Genomic DNA, 25,653 nt, shown 5'->3' on the forward strand with positions numbered 1-25,653 from the left:
ATGCGGATAGCGGCGAACCCATCACATCCGCAGTGTGACCCACTGAACTTCACAGTTCAGACTGCAGGACCATACTCTGCTGGCCGTCTTGGCATCTTCATGCCAGGTTTTTATTTCAATTGGCTCATTTTATTATAGACAGGCATAGCCAGCTTTCTCCAAATCTTGACACTTATCCTTTGTGTTCTAACCTTTCCCATAGTACAGGGGTGGAGGTTCCCATCTCTAATACTGAATAGTGCACCAGTGTTAAAAATAGATGTTTGTAGTGGTTTTCAAGAGTGTACAATTATATAAATAAAACTCTCATGTTGGATATCATATAGGAAATGCCCCCAAATGATGGTCACTCTTATTTTTGTATGTTGTTTAATATTTCATGGCAAAAAACACATTTGTTATTCTCACAAAACAAGTAACTTAACATTTTTTTTTGCTACACATGAAGAATTCAGATATAATCACTTTCAAAGAGGAAATAAAAGGAGAAAATTACGAGAAATTAAATTGACTATTACCTTTTCCTTAGGCATGTTTGATTAAGAAATATGAGCTTTTTATCTGTTTTGTTTGCTTTCTGTGTTTGTTTCATGAGCTATCACCATATCATGAGATCCGTTTTTGGTGAGCCTCCTGCCTCACTGAGGTCTAGTCTTCCATAACTGAGATTAATCCAGAAAAGAAAAGCTGGTGAGTCAATGTAACATCTTCTGACAGAATAAAAACATTTTTGTCTACATCACAAACTTTGTGAATAATTCAGTATTTATTGCGGACCTACAGCATGTCTGTCTGTACTTTCAGCAGTACATTTAATGTCAGTTCAGCTATATGCTGCTGAGGTATATGTTAAGCAAAGAGAAATACAAATTTGGGTCAACACATTTTGACCTTTTTTTCAGAGTTCTTTAGACTCTTCCAACATGAACTGAGAAGCACATATTTTCTATAAGGCAAATGTGTTGTCTTAATTGTGGCCAAATTTTAAATATTATTAACTTTCTTTAGGCTCTTATGTTTGTTGGTCTTTTCCAAAAGGAATAATTTATTCCATGTGATTAATTTGTTTCTAATTAAGCTCATTAAATTACTAACATTTTAAAGAGAGATTAATGGGTGCTTGAGCTGACAATTTTAAAGTTCACTATTAGTTGAGTTTACATGAAGAGACTCTACTAACAAAGTATACTGTTGCAGATTTAATTTAAATCTGTGATTAATGCTCAGAGGAACTAACCTAACTCACTTCTCAGCTGTGTGAAACTGAATACTTAACTTTTAAGCCTCACATTTGTCAAAAATAAATTGGTGAAAATAATAGTATTCTTAAAATGGTCATTTCTAATATTAAACCAAGTCAAAACATTATTGTAAAGTGCTTTGCTCAGGGCCAAAATTTACAATTACTATATTCTTTGATGATGGTTAAAAGTATCTTTTTTTCTTTACTTAAATCATGTTTATTGTAGAGAGCAAACAGAAATGCATTCTCTGCATTAAGGATTAAGATAATGCAAAAATATGTAGAGTAAAATGCAACAACCATGCTCTTACATGTATGTGTGCATACATGTGTATTTTTTAGAAACACTGATTTGTGTGAAAAAGTATTTTTACCTTAATGGTTTTAGAAATATGTTCAGGTAATTTTCTGAGATAACTTTTAACATGTTGTGAAAATAAGAAAGAAAAATAAAGAAACATGCTATAGACACGTGGGATGCGGGATTCTCTTTAAGCAGCGTCATGGACTTTCTTGCTGCCCAGGCTGAGGGATGAGAGGAAGGACAGGTGGAGATGGAGTTCTATCAGGAACCTGATCGGATTGGATGTGAGTTTCCTCTGCATATTCTTTACACATTGAAAATAAAAGCTAAACAACAATGGTAAAAATAGGTCACACTCAAGAGTCAAGTGCTTATAGCAAAAAAAAAAAAAATATATATATATATATATATGTACCACTGGCTCATACATGAAAGCTTCCACCTGAAAATCATTTTGCTTTTTGCATTTAGTCAGGATTAATCTTGCTGTTTTCACTTATTGTTGCCAATATTTCTTTCTACTATATTTCTCATTGGAATTAAACCTTCAAGCTCCAGGGAAGATGGCTGAAATTTCATTATTTTTATGTCTCATCATATTATTTACCTTGCCAGGCAGGCATTCACCACCAACTCTTCTGGAATTTTAATTCAAATTTATTTTAAAGAACAAATGGGTTGCCCTTGCTGATGAGGAAAGAATGCTGGTGGCGGAACAGAAGTGAAAAGCTCATTAGAAGAGGAACATTTGTTTTGTAATGCCCTTCAGGACGCGATAGGTTTGATGAGGAAGCACAGATGGACTATATAAGCATGTAAAGAGAGAGTCATGGCCATTTCCCCAAAGATTCTTAACTCTTGTCTGCTGAATGACCACCACATATGTCTTGCCTCTGTCAAGAAATTTACTTGTAAATATTTCAAATACTTACATTGGTTTTATAAGGTAGTTCACTTTTTTTGAGGCAAGGGAAGGTCACTTCCTTTATTTATTTTTGGTCTCTCACTCTGAAGTGAGTTGCAGGGCAGGGCGTGGGGTAGGTGCCTGACTACGACACACAGACGTATATCAGGTACGCAGTCCACGCTGTCGTGTGTCTTACTCCACCTGCCTTCCTCCCTGTGTACCCCGCCAGTTCTCACCACCACCCACATGCCCAAAGGACATTTCAGGAAACAGTCTAAAAATCACTCATCAAGGAGTTTTTACAGGTACTGAGAAGGTTTGAAATCACTAGTGTGATGTTGCATAATACTTCAGTATTTTATAATACTTAATATTTATATTGCAATATTCTTACAAGATTGTACAAGATTATAATATGCTCAATGCAATGCAACAAACTTGTGACATAAAATTACAGTGATTATGTTTTCATGCAAATCCAGCCCAAACAACTTCTCTCCAGGCAACTAAGTGTAGTTTGAGGTTGTCAAGGAGGACATGCAGTGTGGTGTGGACTCCAAGTGACTGGGGACAAATGTGTTTTTCTTGACTTAGCAAACTCGTTGAATTGCCCTGTGCAAAGTTTTCAGCTGGCAACTGGAAAATGTCGCTAATGACGTTTCTCATATCGGATTAACTAGGACAGGAGTAGAAATCACCTTTCCTTTAAGGAAAAAATGGCAAAGTCCACAGAACTGTCTTCCTGGTTTTATCTGTGGTTTTTAGATCAATGACAACTAACTCATCACTGGTGATATGACCATATCAACATGAACCCCAGGCCACCCACACTCCCCCCAACAGGAGCCCTAACAAGGGTTGCATTAAAATGTAGATTCTTATTTATTATTGGGGAGAGGGGATGTGAGTAACAGAACTTAAACACACGTTCAGATCTCTGCCTTATTTATATTCCACTAAAAAAAAAAAGAATGAACCACTAGTGAAATAGCACAGGAGAAGAGACCATAGCAAATGAGAAACATCAATAAACTGGCAGTGTTTGGGAAGCAGATGTATTAGCAGTAAGAGACTTTGCAGAGTCTAGCAAGCTAAAACCCGGGGTCAGCAGAAGATAATGACATTTAGCAACAAGATAAATTATAGGGCAGAACCGTTCAAGGCTAAGGAAATAGGAGCTCTGAAAATCTCAGCATCCGGAGGCAAGAAGTGGGGCAAAAAGTTAAGACATTTCTGTGCATCTCCTTAAGAAGTCCTTAGACTTCGTAGAGGTTTTTCTTCACCTGTGCTTTAGACAACTACCCTCTCTCCCACAATGGCAGGACACTCTCTGCACAATTAGAACTAGAGAGAATGAGGACACAGTGAGAGATGGAGGATAATGGCTAACGTATCTTATTATAAATAGAAATTAAAAAGAAGTTTATATATTTGGGATCCCTTCCTTGTTTCACTTCCTAAGGATATCAAAATATTCTTCTCTGGAAAAACTGAAAGGCCCACAGGAAATATCTTCAGAGAGTGCTTTGGGGCAGAAGTCCAGGAAAACATCTGGTTCTTGCTCAGTCTCCTTTAGTTCAGCCTACCAGTTGACAAGCTCTCCCCTCAGTGAAGAGATTATAACTGGCTTTTGGGTACCTAAAGAAAAAAGAAAAGGACTCTGAGGAGAGAGTTCTGTTATTACTCTTGGTTGTTTTCAAACCATTCTTCTTCCCTCCTCCCTGAAATCCTGTATTGTGGAATATCATCTCATTAAAATGTGTTATCAGCAGTGCTGCTATTATCTAAGAGGACCTGGTCTTATTGTTCTTTCTTTCTTGATGATTTATATTTTTGCTCACTGTCACTCTGCCAGTACTCTTGACATTCTTCCTGTTGATTTCAAGATACATCTAGATAATAGTTCCAACATCTTGGCCTCCTACTTTCTAGGATTGCTATCCCTCTATAATCCTGCCCCTTCGTCCTTCTCTAACTCTAGTGCTCATAGCCTAGGACTTGGCATTGCCGATAACTTCAATCTCTTCATAATTTCAATTACATACACCTCTCCCTGACCACTAACCACTTATAATTTCATCTAATTCATCAACCCTTCAACCATTCTCCAACTCTACCAGGACATCCAAATCACTGACACATTCCCATTGTCGTTCTTTGACATTCTCTTCTCTTTACTCACCTTACATCATACGGCAATCATTCCCTCGCATGTAAGCGGTCTGCTCCCTGAATCTTGCCTGATAAATCTCAACCATGACAATATCAAACTTTCTGCCCACATCATGCTTGTAAATAGAGCTGGGGATAAATTCACAACCAGTGTTCTCATTTTAAATCATAATTAAATCTTCTGCTCATCCTGAACACTGGTCAATAACCGTACCATAGAACTCCAGTGTAGTTCACTTATTCTTCCACTGTTATTGAAACCATTTCATGACTTCTCCGCCCTCCAAACTTTTAACACTTCCTTCATCATCCTCATTCTCAGATGATCACTTGGCCTCCTACTTACCTTAGAAAATGGAAGCAATCAGTAGAAAATGTCTACCGATTACCAACTCCACATTCTTCCACATCCTTTGTGCAGTGGGTTTATATTCTGTTGCTACCCCATTCAAAACAGTTATGAAGCATCTCCTAGTAAGCCAGGGCATGAGGATACAAACCCAAACGGGCATGGTGCATGCCTTCAGAGAGTTCAGTCTCATTGTTGGGTCCAGCAGTCTTCTGAGAAGGTGGGACTCAATCATCCTCCCATCAGAGAAAAGACTTCATGATCTCTGCCACTCAGGTTTTAGAACGAGCAAACTCCCTTTTTAGTTTGTGTTCACCTGACTACAAAGAAGAATTAAATGGAGCATAATTATTAAAATGAGAGAGTTTCAAGATCATCTCATAATCATAAAAAAGAATAAAATTATGGCACTGTTCATTACTGCTGGTGATTAAGATCGGTGCTTAAGAGAAAGGTGCCTACACTTAAGGACTGCCTGGGCCTATGATGATGGCATAGTGCCATCTGCTGGATGTTATTCTGGCTCAAGATGTGATCTATTCGAAAAGAAGCTTCAAGAGTTGTTAATTTTATTGACAAGTCTGCTTCCTAAATCACTTCTGATTTCAAAACTACTCAGGGATTTAACCTTGTCCAAATCAGCAAAAAGATTCCATCTGAGAGAAGAAACCCAATGTCTAGAAATATATTATATACACATGATTTAGAGCTGCAAGGGACTTTAGAGGTCATTTGGATGAAACTGATTGGCCATCTTATAGTTGACAAAACGAAAGTCCATACACCTTATGGGATTTCAAAGGTAATATTATGAGCACTGGGTGAAGTGGGTCTAGAACTCCTTGTTAGTTATCATTCTTCTACATCTATATTTAATTGCTCATTTTCCATAGTCAGCTTGCTGATTATCAGGTATCATATTACATTATATTTATATTTCATAGTGAACTTTTCTGATGCAGATGAGAGGTGTTGTAATCCAGTTTCCTTTTTCATTTTACTGATGATAATTACCTAAGGACACATCCACACACCCTGACTCAGAGTCCAGTCCTCTTTCTTCTACTCAAACATTGGATTAAAGGGATCATCTCAAACGTAAAGATCACTGATTAGCAGGAAACTAAACAAAGAAAATCTGAGCTGAGGACTAAATTGTATATCCTGAGTTTCTGACCACTTCTAATGGCATTATCTTTAGTGTTTAAAGCACATCATTATTGTTCTGAAGGGCTATGTTACCTTTAAGAAAGCCAGAATATTATAGGTTTAGTTCTCCACTAATTCCTGGAAAAATTACCTCTTGTTATTGCCAAAACCCTTATAGTAACATTGAGTGACAAGCAGATGCTCCTGTACTTTGAAGTTAACAAGATAGGTAAACTTGGAAATTTGAAAATATGCAATCAGATATTTTTCTGTCATACTAGAGCTTACTTTTTTTTTTTGGTACGTGCCCCTAGCGGGAACCGAACCCAGGACTCTTTGGTCTGCAGGCCAATGCTCCAATCATGAGCCAAACCAGCCAGGGCACTAGAGCTTACTTATAAATAAACTGATGGAAACACATTCATATGTTATTTGAAATGATAAATCTCATGAGGCAATAACCATGAGAAAAGAAAAATGGAAGTTGTAATAACCTATATTTTTAAGTAATGTGTTTTTCTTAGTCAGTAACTTGTAAAACATATATTCTTATTCTTTTATAACCTACTAATTTAATTTGAAAACCAATAATATAAATTTATTGATTCCACAGTTGTTTTTGAATTTCTGTCACATGCTAGGCACCTGTCAACAATGCTAGGTGTGCCATCACGTGTACAAAAGTGTCCAAGAGACTCTCTGGACAGGGATACAGCTGTACGCTGACCATCTTTTGATATTTAAAGATGATGGTAAAATCCCTCCTAACCCTGGGTGAGAACCCTCTCCTGCTCTTTCTTCTATATATTCTTTGAATAATATCCTTCTTAAAACCTCCCACACAGGTTTGAGGTAAAAAAGAAGTATAAGGGAACTTTCCATTTTCACTTATTTTTCTTCAACATTTGCTTCTCTCTAGCTATTATTCACTTCACAATATTAATGATTTATAAAGGTTGCTTTCTCTGGATAATTATGGATATAGGTGATCACACTATTAGTTAGCTTTTTTCTTTAACAAGGTTATTTTTAATCTCCTGTAATATTATTTCAAGAGTCAATGTGGTTGGTGCCTGTTACTCATTTTATTCATTAATTACATGAATATTTTGTTGTGTCAGTTCTGTGAATCTATCTGAGACTAGATTTGTCCTTAACCAATATTTTAGTTAAAGTCTCTATTAAAATTTAAATGATTCCTTAAGTTGGCCTTTATACTATCACTTCACTGGACACGGTGCCATTATTAAGTAAAACCTGATTCAAAAGGGGAGGTGAAAACAGTAAGGAAGAGTTGGGTAAACAATCATATTAGATACACACAAGACCACTTTTTAAACCATGAAATAGTGAAATAATAATTTCCTAGGTAGACTTTTATATTTCACTTTTAATGCTGAGTCAATTTGCAAGTCTAATGGGATGGCTCTTGACTGGTAATGGAGATGAATATTCAGACTTCATACTTACCCCCAGGGACAGGACGATGACTAACAGCAAATGGCTGCAAAATCAGAGTCAGTGGCACTAAAGACAGCAACCAGAAGATTTTGCGATTGCATTTTTGTGAAGCCGACTGCTTAAATATCCTCTAACAGCATTTATAATATTAAACAGCCCACCTAAAAAAAATGATTCTTTATTCTCCAGTTCCCTCCATGTCATCTCAAAGGGTAAGAGATCTCGTTTCCTTATAGCTGCACTGTGTTCCGCTGTGTAAATGAACCGAAGCTTGGAGAGTATTATGCTAAGCGAAATAAGCCAGTCAGAGAAAGGTAAGTGCCACATGCACTCACTTATTTGTGGAACAAAATAAACAAAATAAGCTGTGGCCCAAAAGAGATCTAGAATCATGAAAGTAGGGAACAGACTGCCAAACCTCAAAGGGATGGGGGTTGGGAGGGGTGAGAAGAGATAACCCAAAGAATGTATACACATATATGCACAACCAAGCTACATAGACACCAGGTTGGAGAAGGCAGGAGGGGGCTGGGAGCAGGAGGGAGAGGGTCAATGGGGAGAAAAAGGGGACACCTGCAATAATTTCAACAATAAAAAAATAAATGCTTCTTTAGATTACATACAGAGGATTCTTCAATATAAGCGGCAGTGCAGTAAAGTAGTTAGACACAGATCTTATGTGAAACTTTATAGGTTGGGGTCAGAGCTCTTATAATTTCTAACTGTGTGGCCTGAATTATGCCACACCTTACTTTTTCCTTTGGTAAAATTTCAATAGGAATAATTCATACTTCATGGTGTTCTTGTGAAGACTACATTCTATTTTATAGAAATCACTACTCCAGAGTCTAGCACATGGTAATCACCGTAAGCCGACAGGCTAGGCTATTCATTTCAGTAGGATAAATCAAAACACTCAATTTTCTTCACCTTCAAAATTTTGCAGTAATATAGACTTTTTAATAGCAGTATATATTTCAAATATTAATATACTTTTTAAAACAAACAAAAACAAAGAAATAAATCTCAAGGATATTAAAATCAGAAACTTTGGATATTATGCCAGCCTGTGTGTGACTCTCAGTAAGTCATTTAATGTGCCTTAGTAAAATAGACCAAAAATATCAGAAATGGATGCTCTAATGATGAAATTAAGTGATAAATATCAAATGTTAGAAAATGGATTCTTAACTCTAAAATACACAAATACTATTATTAAGACTATACAAGTATTATTGCCTTGGTAGAAACATGTATAAATTCCTCATTCAAATAATGAGACCACTCATTTAAGATATTACTTCTAATGTTGTTTAAATTCCATGTGTCTTGCAGTTGAAGATAGGGAACTGAGTCCATTTTTACTCTATTCTCCAACAAATGTAGTTGAAATGACAATGAGATATTTATAAAGAAACACATTCACAGCAATCTGAGAATGAGACAAAGATTATTAGTGACCCAGAGCTTTTGAAAAATGTCTGGAGGACAGAGAGCAGATGGGGTCATAACACCAACATAAAGCTGAGGCAGCAACATGGAGCAAGTACAGAGAAGGTCTAGAGTCCACGGGGAAGCACTTTTTCACTCTGCCAGGCTAGAGAGAGATTCCAGATTCTGGACAAGGAGTCACTCAGGGTTGGAGTAAAAAATAGGAATAGACACAGGATAGTTAATCAAAGGATTAACAACAGAAATACTTTAATGTTGCTAAGAGCTTATAGTGGATTTCTTGTTCTGACCAATATGGAGTAACAGGGGCCAGAGTTGCCCACCCATCTGTAAAAATAAATATGTTTGACAAGTTTTTCAGACATGGGACATCAGGCAGTATCACTGAGAGAGGAGAGATAAATGGAATGACTTCCACAATTGCCTCAATTTACTGACTGCAGAGCAGGGAGGGGACCAAGGTGAAGGACAGTGACCTTTTTGAGAAAAGATAGAGGCAAGAGACTGGGGAGGTCAAATAAACTATGAGTTCACAGGGCAGAGGACAGAAGAGAAAGAGTCAAAAGAGAGAGGCAGAATATGAATAAAATAATAAGGATAAGAATAAGAATAAGAATAAGAATAAGAATAAGAATAAGAATAAGAATAAGAATAAGAATAAGAATAAGAATAAGAATAAAAATGGAAGAAGGGCTGGGGCGGGAGTGGGGTATGATCTGCCCAGGATTTTTCTGTTATTTTGCTGAGAACTGGATAGTATATGTGTGTGAGGAAATTAACTGAGACCAGAGAAAGGAATGCCTAAAAGGAACAAAGGCAATGATCCTCAGGGCTAATATAAGGCTAGGAAGAGTTTGTTTGTTTGTTTGTTTGTTTGTTTGTTTGTTTGTTTGTTTTTAATGTGAGAGGGAAACATAATTCATGGGGTTCTAGGTAGAACCCTCAGAAGGTTCTTGCCTCTGTAGTGGGGAGAAAATAGCTTGTCTGGTCCCATAGCAAAGTATAAGTAAGACTTGCAAGGATCAAACAATTACCAAGTAACTTAACTGCATTCTAGAACAAAGCTAAAAATATTTGAGTAATACAAAATATTCATCACTCAGGAGTTAAAATTCAAACTATGTGGCAACCAATCAAAAATTACTAAGCATGCAAAAACAGAAAGGGTGCCCAGGAATATCTTTTCAATAAATGGTACTAGAACAAATTCATAGCCATATGTTAAAATATTAACATTAGCCTTTACTTCAAACTTTGTGTAAAAAATAACCTAAAATGGATCATTGTTCTAAAATTGACTAAACCGTATAAAATTTGTAGCAAAACAAGGAGGAAATAGTTACTTTGGGTTTGGGAAGAATTTCTTGAACATGATACAAACTGTTTTAAAAAGCAATATATTAGACTTCATTGAAATTAAATATTTTACTCTCTATAGGATCATGTTTTGAAAATAAGAAGGCAAAGCCATCATCAGGGAGAAATATTTCTAAAATATTTAAACAACTAGGTGATTTTATCTAGAATACATAGAGAACTATTATAATTTAGTAAGGCAAGCAATCCAATTAAAACAGGCAAAAGATTTGGAGTGTTCCCACTAAAGTATATATATTTCTATGATTTGGAACATTTTTCAGATGCTATCTTCTTTATGGCAAGTAAACACCTGAAGTAATGCTCAACATCATTAACCATTAGGGAAATGCATATTAAAACCACAATAACATACTACAATACAATATTGTACAGAGTGGCTACAGTTAAGAGTTTTACCCAATCTTGGTGAGGATGCCAAGCAAGTGGTTCTCATGCACTGCAGGTAATAACGTAAGATGATAAGACCACTTTGGAAAGTAGTTTGGAAATTTCACAAAAGTTAAATTTTCACCTAGCATATAACCCAGTCATTCCATCCTATGTTTTTTTTTAAGGGAAAAGAAAATAGTAGTTTTTTTTTTTTTTCTTTTATAATACCCACAACTTGGAAACAACCCAAATGTCTGTCACTAAGAAAATGGATAAAAATTTTTTTTAAAAGTGACATACCCATGCAAAAGAGAATGAATTAGAGGTAAATGCCACAAAATGGATGAAACTCACCATAATTATGTCGAGTAAATAAAGCAAGACAAGAAGAGTACAAACTATATTAATCCATTTATATAAATTATGGAAAGTAGAAACTAATCCATAGTGTCAGAATCCTATCAATGATTTCCCGAGATTGGGGGAGGGGCGGGAGAGAGAAATGCAAAAGGACGTGTGAAAACTACTGAGTTGGATTGATATGTTCATTATCTCGATTGTGGTGATATCTTCTATTGTGTACTCATATGTCAAAATTGATCAAATTTTCACTTGTATGTGTGTAGCTTATTATATTTCCCCCCGAATGCCAGTGCCTCCATCCTGGAGCAGTTGAGAATATTGGCTGCTGAAAAGTCACTGCTATATTCTTCTCAGGGAATTTCTTTCAGAGGCAGAGAAAAGCATCACCCAAAATTTTAACATATGGGAGAAGGCAGCATAAGGATACTAACTGGTTGACACAGAAATACAATGTCTCATCCATTTTGCTTCAACTTGAGGCTACTTTGGAGGTCAATCTAAGCTTCGCAGCTCCACACAGGTTCAACACAGGGCTCTTACCGGGGTCCTATTGTTCTTTCTTCACTTTCTTGTGGTCTCTCTGTTGAGACCACTCCCCAATACATCTTCTGCATGTAATCTCTTGCCATGGAACCAAAGCCAACATTTTTAATCCCAGGGTTGGTGTAGAAAACAGACATTAAATAGAATTTCAGTGCTGGGTCTTTTATCAGCCGGCTGGCAATAATTGGTGGAAAATAGAATACGGGGCAGCCCTGGCACATTGTTAAAATAACCACTAGTGGTGCATTGGGATGGGTTACCGGTGGAGGGGATGCACTGGCTGATGCTCAGGACCCCTGGTGCTTGAGAAGTGTCTGGGAAGGATAACTTTAGGCACTGTGGAATTGGGAAGCAGTTGCTGAGTCCATTTGATGCACGGGTTTATTGAACAATGATGATGATTCAGTGCTGATTCAACACAAAATGTAACATGCATAGAGTCTCACTGCAGTTCTTAAGAAAAACTTCCTGAATCAGGATCAGACAGGAGGAAAGGGCAGGATTTCTCGTAAGAGTGGTAGGGTTTCGGAGACGATTCAGTTCTCAGCACTGTCAGGGCTTCTGTGCCCAAACTAAGTCTCTGATAGGATGGAGTGCAGCTGGATAGGAATAGCTGAATCTATGTAGATTTCTCTAAACCTGGTAGGCTGCACAAGTGAACGCATTACAAGATAGAGGCCACCATTGCTTAAACATTACATAGTCTTTGCAGAGGCCTCAAATGTATCAGGCATCTGTCAAGACTGTGCTTATCCTCTGCGGATCTACCCTATAGAGGTGTCAGCAAAGAGTCAGGAAAATACAGGCGAGGTAGTGAAGGAAGAGGAGGATTATCATGTACGTCCTTAAGATTAACTGCAACAGTACAAGCTGTAGTTGTCTCATTACCATGCCTCCCATAAGTTCCTCAGTGTCGGAGAAAGTCATGAAAAGAAATGGGATCTCTGGTTGACCTGGGAGCTGGACCTGGGCAATCAACCAAAGGTTCCTCACCCTGTTCCCTGTCCTTGGAATGTGTGCTCCCGGCACTGTACATTGCTCCAAGCACACAACCTTGAGATAGTAGGGTGCTGTTGAGACCATGTAGATGGCAAACATAACTGAACCCTGTTACAGCCTCTATATACACTTTTAAGATGCTGACAGGTGTGTGCAGAGATTTGTCTCGTGGCCATCAAAGAAAAGCCACATGTGCAAGTTCCTTTGATTATTAAACTTGCCATTTACCAATATGATGGCCTGCCTCTTTCTATGGTCTCTTCTCGCCCTCTGAGTATAGTGGTCAGTTTCAGATTTCAACTGGGAAGCTCCTGAGTTTGTGGACCAACACCCAGGATCTAGGACGCGTCAGTATCCTGAAGAATCGATCTGTTCTCCAGTGTAAAGAACTTACCATAAAAAGCCAGTATAGTTGAGAAACACAAATGACTGGCCTAGTGGATACTGTGGTGTCATAACCAGGTCCTATGTTCACCACTGACACGTCCATTCCCCAAATGCTGAAAATATCTAGGGCTCACTGCTGAACTTTTATTGCAGATTTCCCAAGGGAACTGTCTTCCCCAAGGTAACACCCCCTCCTAAGGGCAGTCAGTGCCTAATGGCCCACTGTTTCAGATATACAAGATCTTCTCTCTTTGCCTTAATTTGGAACAAGATCACCCAGCTCTACAGTTCCCTGTAGGATCAGCCGATGCCCCATTTCCATTGTGCTATTAACCAGCTTCCATCTCTGCTCAGTGCAGCTAAGCTTGCTTTCTTCCAGCTGTGTTTCTCAAGGGCATTCCCCAGTAAGCCGCCTGCATGTGGCTTCCCTTCTCAAAGTGTTTTCCCAAGGACCCCAATTCACGGACTGGCCATGTTCTTTCCAGTGAAGCTGTCCCCTTTCCACATACACGGAGTTCACCATCAGCCTTCCAATTCAGGAGGCCCACTGGGTTAAGAAGAAAACTTACATAATAGACACAAAACTGGCCCAGGACACCCACACACAGCAACCAAGGACTTCATTCATAAGCGTGCCTGGTTCTCAAAGCGTGCCAGACTTCTGAAGGGGAGAAACAGTACTAAAAATGAAGACAAATGAATAAATAGGATAATTATTCCTTGAGCAAAGAGAGCTAATTGGGCAAAAGAAAAGGAAGCTAAACAATATAATTGGTATCCTGGATCTCACTGTGATCTGTGTTTTAATCAGTCTTTCCCTTGATTACCACTGAGATTAAGCAACTTGCATATTCTCGTAGACCATTTGTGAGTTCTCTCCTGTGACTCCCTTGCATATATTGTTTCGCAATGTGCTGGCTGCACTACACGTATCTAATTACCCCAGAGAAAGGTTTTGCTTGCTTGTGTTTTCTTGTTTAACCTTAGAGCTCATTTGATCCGCACCCCCTCTATCTTGAACCAATGCCCCCACCCACCAAAGACGATATTCTTTTTCTAAAGACTGTGTTCTTCATGTTATCATAATATAGAAGTAACTTTTGACTAGTTTTGATGGGAAGTGTGTAGGCTCTGGGTTGTTAGACAATTGAGAAGTAGTCATTTGAGTACAAAGAATGTACAAAATAATAGTGACTATTAAATATTTTAGATCTAGTTCCAAACTAGGTATTAAGAGAAACATTTTGTATCTCTACAGAGGATGGTTCCCTATAATTTACCTAAAAATCTTTATTTTTTATTCAATATAATTGGGGAGGCTATTTGTGTAATGAGATGATTAAAAGATCAGTCTCTGTAGCATGTCAGCCTGTGTTTGCATCCCAGACGTGTGTTTTTAGGCAAATCACTTAACTTTACAAAACCTCAGCTTCTTTGTCTGTGAAAAGCAATAACAACAGTACATTCTTCATGGGGTAGCTGTTTAGATTAAATTTATTTAAACAGCACCCAGAGCACAGTAATTATTCGGTGAGGGTATATTGTTATTGTTTTTAAAATTGCTACTAGATTGAGATTAAATAGATTGAATATTCAAGTAAATTTAAAAGCTACTTTAAATAATGTTTAAATTTGGCGTAAAGGGAGGTGATCTAAAATTAGTATGGTAAATTTCATAGAAACTTACTCTGTGACTATTGAAAAATGAGTATGTCTTATACACTTGCTGGAAAATAGCCCTTAAATATTTATACTTGTAAACTGCATGATTCCAACTAGTTTAGGCAGTTAAACATATTTGAGTAATATGTTTCCTAATATAATTCTCTCAGGTGAAATGTTATATTAAGCTAGTTAAGATATTCTTCATTGTCTGAGGTTTATTATGGAATAGCCCAACAGAGCTCAATATGGTGTCTTTATTTAATATCCCATGATTTAAGATAGTTTTAAATATGATTCAATGATTCTGTTAGATTGGATTCAAAACCAGGTCTAAATTTAAAGATATATTTTCAAAGATACTATTTCACCTAGTGATATTTACTATTGTAATTTCTTTGTTTTACTTGTCAGAATTGATTGAAGTGCTACTTTGAAAATAATATATATTATACTGTATTTCTATTATATTGGGTTAATAAATCTCCTATGGTGTCATTTATGTAGGAGAAAGTAGTTGAAACTAGTGTTGTCATTGTTGCTTTTCTTTTAATTTCATATGAAAACAGCTATCTTTGGGGACAGCTCTTTAATTTGAGGTTGACATCCTGTTTACAGCACTGACTGTCAATTGAAGCTTTGATTTTCTTTTGTTTGTGGTTTGTCTGAATCTTTTTTAAAGGCTTTTGTTTTTCTGAGTATTATCTTGGTTTCTTTGTTGTTCTTCAGCTTTCTAAAGTATGTTTTTTATTGGAATTATATTCAACTGAATTTGAGCTCCTGCAAAAGTCTCAGCACCCTATAAAACGGCTGTTTGGGACATTCTTCTTCACTCCTTTCTTACGAGGTGTTGCTGAAACCAAATTTAAAGGTGAAACCAAATCAGCTATTCCAGACATCTGCATTCATAAACATTTGAATAATTAGAGGAAACACTCCCTTGGAAATAAATCTGCCCTTATTCTTCTCCAGTTTCTGTCTTCTCTCAGCTTTTCAATAAGCCCTTCACATCAGGAATTACCCTTGGGCACAAAGTTTCCTGAACTTTTACTCATGGAGTTATCCCCACCCTGCCCACCTCGAAGGCCGCCTTGACCACATTTCCCTTCCCAACTCATAATTCTCTCCTAAAGCTTATGTCCAGTTCCCCATTGGCTGGCTAATCGAGGAGGAAAAAAGTTTACTCACTTTCAGTGGAAGGAAGAGGCAAGGGACAAAATAAATCACTGAACATAAGTCAGAAATTGCTTTATTGTAGATGGATATTTACACTGGGGAGAACATTTTGAGAAAAACGTCAGCATTATTAATACTGGTTTAAGTACATGGATAACATCTTGAATAAAAGGATACACTGGGGAAGCGTTGCTGTGATGACTGACTGAGCCTAAGGGCAAATGAAATTGAAGACCTGGGACGAAGTGGGAAGGCGATATTTGTTTTCCTGGGTGATTTTGTGTTATGCGGTTTTTCTACAGAGAGATAGTGTCTCCATCTGCCTCCTTCTGTCTTCTAATTCAGAAGGAATTCCAGTCTTTGAAACAGAATTCCACAATTTTGACGTTGCATATTCTACTGTTTAGAGTCCCAGTGCATTAAGAGGTCGGTGTAGAAGGATGGGTATAATTCTTTTTTTATTATGTGAGTTATCATGTCAGCTAATGTCCTGCCTTGTGATAGATTGGCCAATGTGTCTTCTCATTCCTTCTGCCTTGACTTTGTCGTTACATGTGGCCAACAAGAGGCTATTAATAATGTCCCAAGAATTGTATGTGGGTTTTAGTAGGAAGCAAAGGCTTTATTTAAGCTTCTGGTTCAAAGTGAACACCAAATTGTAATTCCAGACATTATTCTGGATAATTATATATTTGTGCTTTGATTTCTATTTATGTTACTAGATATAAATCCCTCAGAAAACTCATTAGGATGGTTGTTAATAAGCAAGCCCAAAATGGAATGTTCCTGTGTTTATGAGTTTCTTAGATAATACTAAAAAAAAAAAAAAAATCAACCTTTTATATCTAAGACTTTACACAAGTTGTTAAAATTGAAACTATTCCTTCATAATTGTATCAAAGAGCTTTGGTTTATTCATTCGGTCCAGAAATGTTCATTAGTGTCTTTGCAGGGAATACAAGGAACTCTGCCATATGCATGTATTTAGTTTCAACTGGAGAGGGAAAGAGCATTTTCAGTACATTAGAATTATACTCTTTGACTTTCAGAAAAAAGGTCTGTGGGAATAATTATAAGATAGCCTAATTATGCAAGCCACTAAATGCATTTCCAAAATAGCAGAAAAGTCAATTATTTATTCTCTTAAAAATTGTTATGTCCGTATAAAAGAAACACATACAACAGACACATTTATTAACAACAGCAGGGCAGCAGAGCACAGAGGCAGAAAGCAGAGGTCAACACTACTGGTGATGCTTTGATTTTCAGGCTGCTCAGCCTGGTTAGCTACATTTATTATGGACTCTGAAGTACAAGAAATGATATTTATTGGTCCCTCCAAAGATAGTCCCAAAGTAGTTCTTTCAGTTTGGTTATTTTACCTTGTCAATTTGTCTCATGTTGATTTAATTATTAGACAAGTTGAAAGAACTTGGAAAGGTAGAGTAAAATTTCTTCCACCCTGCAGTTGGCATAGTTAGCAAAATACTTTACTGGCTGGGCCCTGCTCACCATAAAGTTGCTGTAGTAGAAAGATTCTGGGACTTCTTACATAAGCAGCGAGTGGTAAGGATTCTTGCCAAGTCAGACGCCCAGATCTCTGCCTATAACGTTCAGTGAAGCAGAGGGTTGAGAGTCGGGGTTTTTTCCCCCTTTTCTAAATTTAGATTAGCAGGAGTGAATATTTGTGAAGCTCATTTCTTGGACTTAGACTCTTGATTATTTGGTTTGGGTAGTCATGGGTCTTGTTAATTCTTTTCCTCTCAATGATGGTAAAAAGAGGGTCTCATATAGCACTTATTTTCCACCAGCCAGAGGATGCATACACATCTGGCAGGCAGCCAGCTGGGCTATGGATCCGAGCTTAGGAAAACTGAAAAAATGGGTGAATTTTTTAATGTCACCCTATTCTGTTCAAAAGGGGGAAACATATAATTCTATATGTTTTGGAATGGGTGTTTTTAGCTCTAGGAGTAAACTTGAGCATGTGAGAGTTGCATTTTTTTTGTACTCTCCTCTGTGGATGCCTCTTGAGTTCATTCTTACACCATGAAAAGCCTCATTGGCTCGCATTGCTATTTCAATCGAGAAATCCTACCATCAATGCTTTGAATTGAAAACATTTCTAAATTGCAAAAATTTTAGAAGACTCTCATTATAATTGTTCTTTTATTAGTACCTATGCAAAGATAATTTTTTTAAAAGTGTCAGAGATATATAATGTTCCTAAGACTTCCCTTAAAAAATTGGGATAAGTAGAATGGGCATTTATGGGATTCTAACAAGTTATTAATAATAAAACACTATCAAAGGCTGGGTGGGCCAAAGCAACCTCGTTGATCCTCCAGCGTTAAAAGACCTCAACCAAGTCTTGTCTATTTATCCTATTTTGGAGAAATTTTAAAACCGGAAGGCAGAAATCACAATGAGAAACCTGACCAACAGTTGCTTGGGGTAGCATTAGCAGGCCAGTCAAAGTAAAGATTCACAAAAGGGTCAGGGCCCCTTGGCTTGACTCCTCATTTGGGACCCAAAGCCTTTATAAACAAGAGTGGGTGAAATGGTGAGAGGATAGAAAAGAGAAGTTTCCAGAACTCCTTGATATGGCAATCCCACGAACTCTGGTGCTAAATACCATTGCTGAAGCCCCAACTCACGTTACAATTACATTAAAAGAATACAGAAATATAAGGATTGATAAGGTTATGAAAATTGGAAAGTTTAAACAGACTTTATGTAAAGAATCATGTCAACTTTTCTTCAAAAAGTTGGGAATTCTTATGGGAATGGATTCTGTATGGCCAGGAATACTGCCCCTACCCAGAACTGTAAAACCAAAACCTGTTAATAAGATCATGATGGAGGCTACAGTTAAGAACGTAAGAGCAATGTCAATGCATTACAATATTATCAATAGTCAAAACTTTAACAATCATCAATTAATAGGTTATAACATTATAGGGAAGCTCTTGAGGCATTTATTTAGATGCTGTCAGAATTATGACAACCATGTTTATATTTCAAGTATCCTGGTCATTTTTGTTAGAATGTTATTTAGACAAATGGTGTTAAGTCTACAAAAATCTAATCTACCCATAAGCATAAGTTTTCATAAATGATATAGAAATGCTAAAAATACAAACTAAGAGTATTTACTGTTCTAGTGGACTCTGACCTGTGAGGAAGAATTTAATAGTTTCACAAAGGACTGCAGGGAATTTCTAATGCTGTCAGAAGATGGACAACTGGATGCTTTGGTAGGATCTTTCAGTTGCTGGGTAGATTATCTCTCTGCTTGGTAGTGATACATTTTCTATGATTCTGTTTGGTTATCTTCTGCTGTTGCTATTGCATCATTTACCTATGTTAAATAAATGTATACCTCTTGTTTGGTATAGTTGAAACTTTTTATTTTGTTAACCAATCATCTTTATTCTTATGACATCTATGGCAGGAGAAAAATAATCAATGGATATAGATGGAAGAGAAAGAGAGAGAAAAATTATGTAAAACAGAAATCACTGGTGGAATTTTGAGGGGTGAGGGCATAAAACATTTGAGAACATACATGAATGAATAAATAGCCAAAGAGAAGATAAAGTTTTGCAATGTATAGTAGACACTTTAAGAAAAAATATATTTGGAATAAAAAAATAAATCTTCAAATAATTACTAGGTAAAATCAGTTAAACAAAACACTGTTGTTATTGTAAAAACAAAAACCACACTTGCTCACTTATTCACATCCTTATGTCTAAGAAATATCCTCAAATGAAAGAGCTATTGATTTATATTATTTTCCCCATGACACTCATATTATACAGGGCCAAGTAATCACATGGTGGATTTGTTTTGGACAAGCTCAGTCAATCATCTGATGTTCTCTAACATCTGCCTTGCAAGTAAAAATGATAGCATTGCGAGGAAAATAACACATGTCAGAGATGTGGCATGCAGGAATTGAGTCTGATAACATTGCTTAGACTCATTTCCTTTTAAACAAGTCTATTTTATATATGAATGCAGTGTGAAATTACTCCCATGGTTGATATGAGGAAGGAAAGTATTCACAATCAGAACACTATTGCTGTTGTTAAAATCTGAATAAAAGAGAAATACAAAACATCCATTCATCTTTCATAACCAGAAGAGTTTTAATCTTTTAAAAATTATGTGGTTCTCACTGAATCTTGTCTTAAATAGTTTAAAAATAATCAGATATTTACATGTATTAGGTCAATGATAATTATCAATGGCATTAGTTACTTTTATAAGAAATGGGTGAAAATAGAATGCACTTTACTTTGTTGAAAAGAACACACAGGAATATTATGGTGATACTGCGTATGCCATGACATAGACCTGGAATTCCTAGAATTTGTGAAGAGTTACTTTGCAATTCTCTCAAATACTTAGACATAAAATACTGAAAGATGAGTTTAGATGTAACCATGTAATCATGGGTATATAGAATAGGGAAGGTTTTGCTGGTATTAAAGACACTGCGTTGACAGAAATAAATATTTATAATAACTGTACTTTCTGATGGAAGTGGGCCAAATGAAGAGAGGGATGTGAATGAACATGAGGAATAACCATGCAATATCACACCGTTCACTGTTCTCAGATATCATGAGTGGACTAATACTACTTTGGGAACTGATCAGTATGAACAGTTATTGAAATGGAAAACATGGGTGCAAGTCGGTGGAAGGGAGATGAGGAGCTGATTTTACGTATGTTCCATTCTTGCCCTGGCTGGTTTGGCTCAGAGGTTAGAGCGTCGGCCTGCGGTCCAGAGAGACCCGGGTTCGGTTCCCGCTAAGGGCACGTACCTTGGTTACAGTTTGTCCCCAGCCCTGGATGGGTCGTGCGGGTGGCAGCCACTCGATGTGTCCCTTTCACATCGATGTTTCTTTCTCTCTCTCTCTCCCTCCCCACTCTATCTGAACAAAAAATGGAAAAATGTCCTCGGGTGAGGATAAATAAATAAATAAATAGGTTCTATTCTTGAGATGTGTACTAAACAGTCAAGCAGTGATTGTCAACAAGATAACTGAATATAAGAACCTGGACCATGGGAGAGAGAATAGAAATATATAAATTGTTAGAAATAGATGAAATTCAACAAGTCTGGGATAGGGCGAGTCGAGTAAGGCACCTACCACCAATACAGTATTTAAGAGAAGGGCACCAAAACCTTAGTAATAGTGATAAATAGTATTTCAAGTCGATATTTAAAAAATAATGTAAAAATCATGAAGAAAAAAATATCAAAAATGTAAATGGTTCAATGGGACTCGTTATGATTACTGAGAAAATGAGTTTAAATAGAGAAGAGAGTAAATTCATAGATTAAACCCTGGGGAATTTAAATATGTTATCATTGAAAAAATAAGTAGAAATCAAAAAGTGAAAATGGTAGGGAGTGGTCAGAGAACCACCTGCATGACTTTCTGAATATCAAGTGGAGGCACAGGAAGGTGATGTTTAACTTTGTCATAAGATACAGACAGGTTGAGTGGATAATGTCTGAGAAATGCCTTTTAGATTACAATAAAAGGAGAGATATCATCAGTGACCTTGACTAGAACTATTTCAACTGAGTATTGGACACGAAAGCTTGATTGGAGTGAATGAAAGGGAGTTGTGTGTGTGTGTGTGTGTGTGTGTGTGTGTGTGTGTGTGTGGTGAGAACATTTAAGATCTAGTCTCTTAGCAAATTCCAGGATTATAATATAGTATTATTAACTGAAATAACCGTGCTGGTCATTAGATCTCCAGAAACTTTGACCTTTAACTGAATGTTTGTACCCCTTGACCAAGATCTTCCCATGTCCCCTCACTCCCAGTCCCTGGAAGCCAGTGCTCTCCTCTCTGGTTCTATGGCTTGACTGTGTTTTCGGTTCCATGGATAAGTTTTGCCAATGGGATTGCAGGGAAGTAATGAGGACTGAAAGGAGATTCGAGGTCATGGAAGAGTTTTTCTTTAGAGATGGGAGACAATGTATTGTGTTTAGAAATTATGGAAATACTGTTAAAAATAAAAAAATTGATAAGTGAGGGATACCCAATGTAACAACAGGAACGATCACCTTATGTAGGTGAAACGGGATAAAGATACAATACAGTGGAAGAGCTGGCTTTATAAAGGAATGTGAACAGATCATTCGTTGTAACAATAGGGAAGAAAAAGTCTGTGGGCAAAATCCTCAATCCTGCCCAGAAAGTCTTCTATATATCTTATTTTTAAGTTGAGTATTTGAAGTCAACTTTATTTTTGAAATGTTCCATCCACCTCTTCTTTATACTCCATTTGACACAGCCTGTAACTTCATTCTTTATTAAACCAAAAAAGTAACATCCATCAGATACGAACTCGTTTTTAACTTTCTGTCTCTTACCAAACTTATCTGCAATGATATTAATGCTCTGTCACCGAGAGATTGTCTTTCCTTCCATCTCTACCTGTGCTGTGGATTCTCTCCTTGTATCAATGCACAAACCTTACTGCATCATTATTCCATTTCTTTTTTTTTTTTTATCCTCACCCGAGGACGTTTTTCCATTTTTTGTTCAGATAGAGCGGGAGGGAGAGAGAGGAAGAGAGAGAGAGAGAGAGAAACATCGACGTGAAAGGGACACATCGAGTGGCTGCCACCCGCACGACCCACCCAGGGCCGGGGACAAACTGCAACCGAGGTACGTGCCCTTAGCGGGAACCGAACCCGGGTCTCTCTGTACTGCAGGCCGACGCTCCAACCACTGAGCCAAACCAGCCAGGGCTCATTATTCCATTTCTTACCCATCTATTCTCACCCTCTCATCAGGTTCCTCTCTTGCATAGGTGACTCCCATCGAAAGGAAAGCAGAACCCTCTTTAATCCTATATTACTTTCTTTAAATCCCTATAAAACATCCTCTTTCTCTATATCTAAATATCTCAAAAGAATCTGTGCTCATTATATCATTTTTTCATTCATTTTTTATTAAAATCAGAGCAATTATGTATTCATCCGCAGAATAATTATAACTACTTCACAGATGCAAAAAGGAACAAATAAATCAAATCAAGTTAACCCATAAAGCAATCACCAAATTTTAGAAATTAAACAATGAAATAAATCAACATGCGCTCTGTGCTCCTCTTCATCTGCATTCCCTTCTACCACACCCAGAGAAAACAGCCAGCTGCTTTGAATTCATGGTTTGTTCATTTCATACATGTATTTTGTTACTGATAGACAGACACAGACAGGAGCACTTCACATTTATTGGGGGCCTGCCCCCAAGGAGCGAATAGCCTGGGGACAGACCCTACACGTCCTTGGGCAGGGGAGGAAGAGGGATGAAAGCAAGAAGAAGGGCAATGCACAAATACCATGCTCAAGCAAAAAGGGTGCAAAGCAGGCAAGGCCGGGGTCCTGGGGGTAGGAAGGGGAAGAATGGAAGCCTGGAAAATCCTGCCGAGACCTGCTCTGTGCCAGAGGAAATGTGCATTACTTGCTATTGAAGCTTAATGCTCCTCACTTGCTTGAACATGATAACGATCCTCATCCCCTGCAAGAAAACATTTACCCCACCCCCACTTTCTGCCCTTACATCTCCTCTTGGTCACTAAGTCAACGAAGAGTGTTATATCACACCCTAATCAGTCAGAGGTTTGCTGTGCCAGCCAGGAGAGAAAGTAGACTATACTTGGAAGGAACATCAGGAAGCTTAGGAGCCGGGAGAATATGCATGAGACTAGATTCTGAATGTGTTGGACCAAGAAGCATAAAACATAAATTTAGATAAAGGAGAATTTATCAATATGGGAGATTTTACCAGAATATAGAATTGAACATTCCTGCCAGGACCCTTGGAAATGATGCCTCAACTACCAGGATAGTTCCTTGTGGAAGGGAACAAAGTAGGGGTGAGGAGAAGAAGGTTTGTTCCAATATAGCTCCAGTGAAGACCCCTGTTGTCCCCTGCTTGCTGGAACTGCCCTTCCAAACTGAGGAAGGGGCCTGGCGTTTATCTCAATGCCTATTAATCATTGGATGCAGAATGGAGGGGGCATAACCTTGGACTTGACAGTTGTTTTCAGCTGACACTATTCCCAACGCAGTGTTGAGCTAAAGGTTGTCTGTCTTCAGTGCTCCCTGTTGTTGGATGAATAAGTCCTTCATTCCAGAAGGGGGATCTGAGGGGTACGTCACAGTGTCCACCACACACAGCCTTTAGCTCTTCTGTAATGCCTTTAATATATCACTATTCTATTCGTTCAACTGTCTTATTTATAGTTTCTAAAGTTTTGTCTATACTTACCTCCTCTACCAGTATTTTTGTTTTTGTGAATTTATTCCTTAAAAAAAAACACCACCCCTCTTAAATGTAACTCTAGAGGAGTGCGAACGTAGGCAGAAATGAACAAATGCTCTCAATCTACGTTATTACCCTGCATCTGAAGTAGCATTCTGACTGGAGCATTGGGCAACACCCTGTTCCTACTTGTAATTCATGTAGTCCCAGCTTTTACTTTACTCATTCTACATCTAGATGCTTGTCTAGAAGGTCTTTCTGGAAACAGCATCACCTTGGGCATACCAACAGGAGAGGACCGCAGTGGGCAGAATCTGAGTATTTCTACTTCCTAATTTCTAAGGTTTCCAGTCACAGAAAATTGCTATAGTGACAGAGAAAAGTGTCACTCTGAAACATAGGGAATGAGTCAGGTCATGATGCAACTCCCTAGAAACCCTTTCCTCCTTAGGCTGTGGCCTACCTGTTATGCACATTCACACACACACACACACACACACACACACACTTTTTAAGTAAAGGAATAGATTTAGAGTGACAGACACAGAGAAACACTGTTCTGCTACTCAACTGCATTTCGTCTGCACAGCTATTATAGCAGCCTGGGGAAATATTTATTATATCCATATTAAATTTAAAAAAATGAGAGAGCCCAAGGAATCACCACACTAATATTTCAGAAAACAGGTTCTCACCATTTCTAATTTGCCTCTAAAGTCAGCATGAGCTATGTAATTTAGAGCTTGGCCTGAAGCTTGTTATGAGAAAATTCCACTTAAATTTAGGCTGCAGTGTATCATTTTGTCATCAAGGCAATCCTTGTACTGATGGTATTTCATAGCTGTGGACCTTCACTGCAGGTGAGAGTGTTTATCCAGTCCCCAATTTAATCTAGCCCACTTCTCTGTACCACTGACAAACTCAGCAGGGGTGATTCTCCCTAGGATATTTTTGTCAGTCAAAGGACAATCTAGATACAAAGGAACACTGTGAAATCCACAGAGCTAGAGTTCATTGAAGAATGAAACTACTTTATTTCCTCTCTGAAGGGAAAGAACAAATAATAATAAAATTTGTCATTCAAAAATAAAGTGGTAGCCCGGCTGGTGTGGCTCAGTGGTTGAGGGTCAACCCATGCACCAAGAGGTTGCTGGTTCCATTCCCAGTCAGGGCACATGCCCAGATTGTGGACCAAATCTCCAGTAGTGGACGTGCTGGAGGCAGCCAATCAATGCTCTCTCTCATTGATGTTTCTATCTTTTTCTCTCCCTCTCCCTACCTCTCTCTAAAATCAATAAAGAAAAAAATTAAAAATAAATAAAGTGTTAACAATATTTTAATACTCTTTTTTCTATAACAGAGATAATTAACCTTAGTAAGTTGGCTATTTCACTAGTCAGAATATTCTAGTGAATAAACTGAAACCAATG

The 25,653-nt window shown here is 37.6% G+C and overlaps 1 pseudogene; it reads left to right on the forward strand.

The window, feature by feature from the left end:
• Nucleotides 1–25,653, forward strand: part of LOC118620792 — a 71,660-nt pseudogene continuing 46,007 nt past the window's right edge.

The sequence above is a fragment of the Molossus molossus genome, unplaced genomic scaffold, assembly GCF_014108415.1.
Source record: "Molossus molossus isolate mMolMol1 unplaced genomic scaffold, mMolMol1.p scaffold_m16_p_8, whole genome shotgun sequence".
Taxonomy (NCBI): domain Eukaryota; kingdom Metazoa; phylum Chordata; class Mammalia; order Chiroptera; family Molossidae; genus Molossus; species Molossus molossus.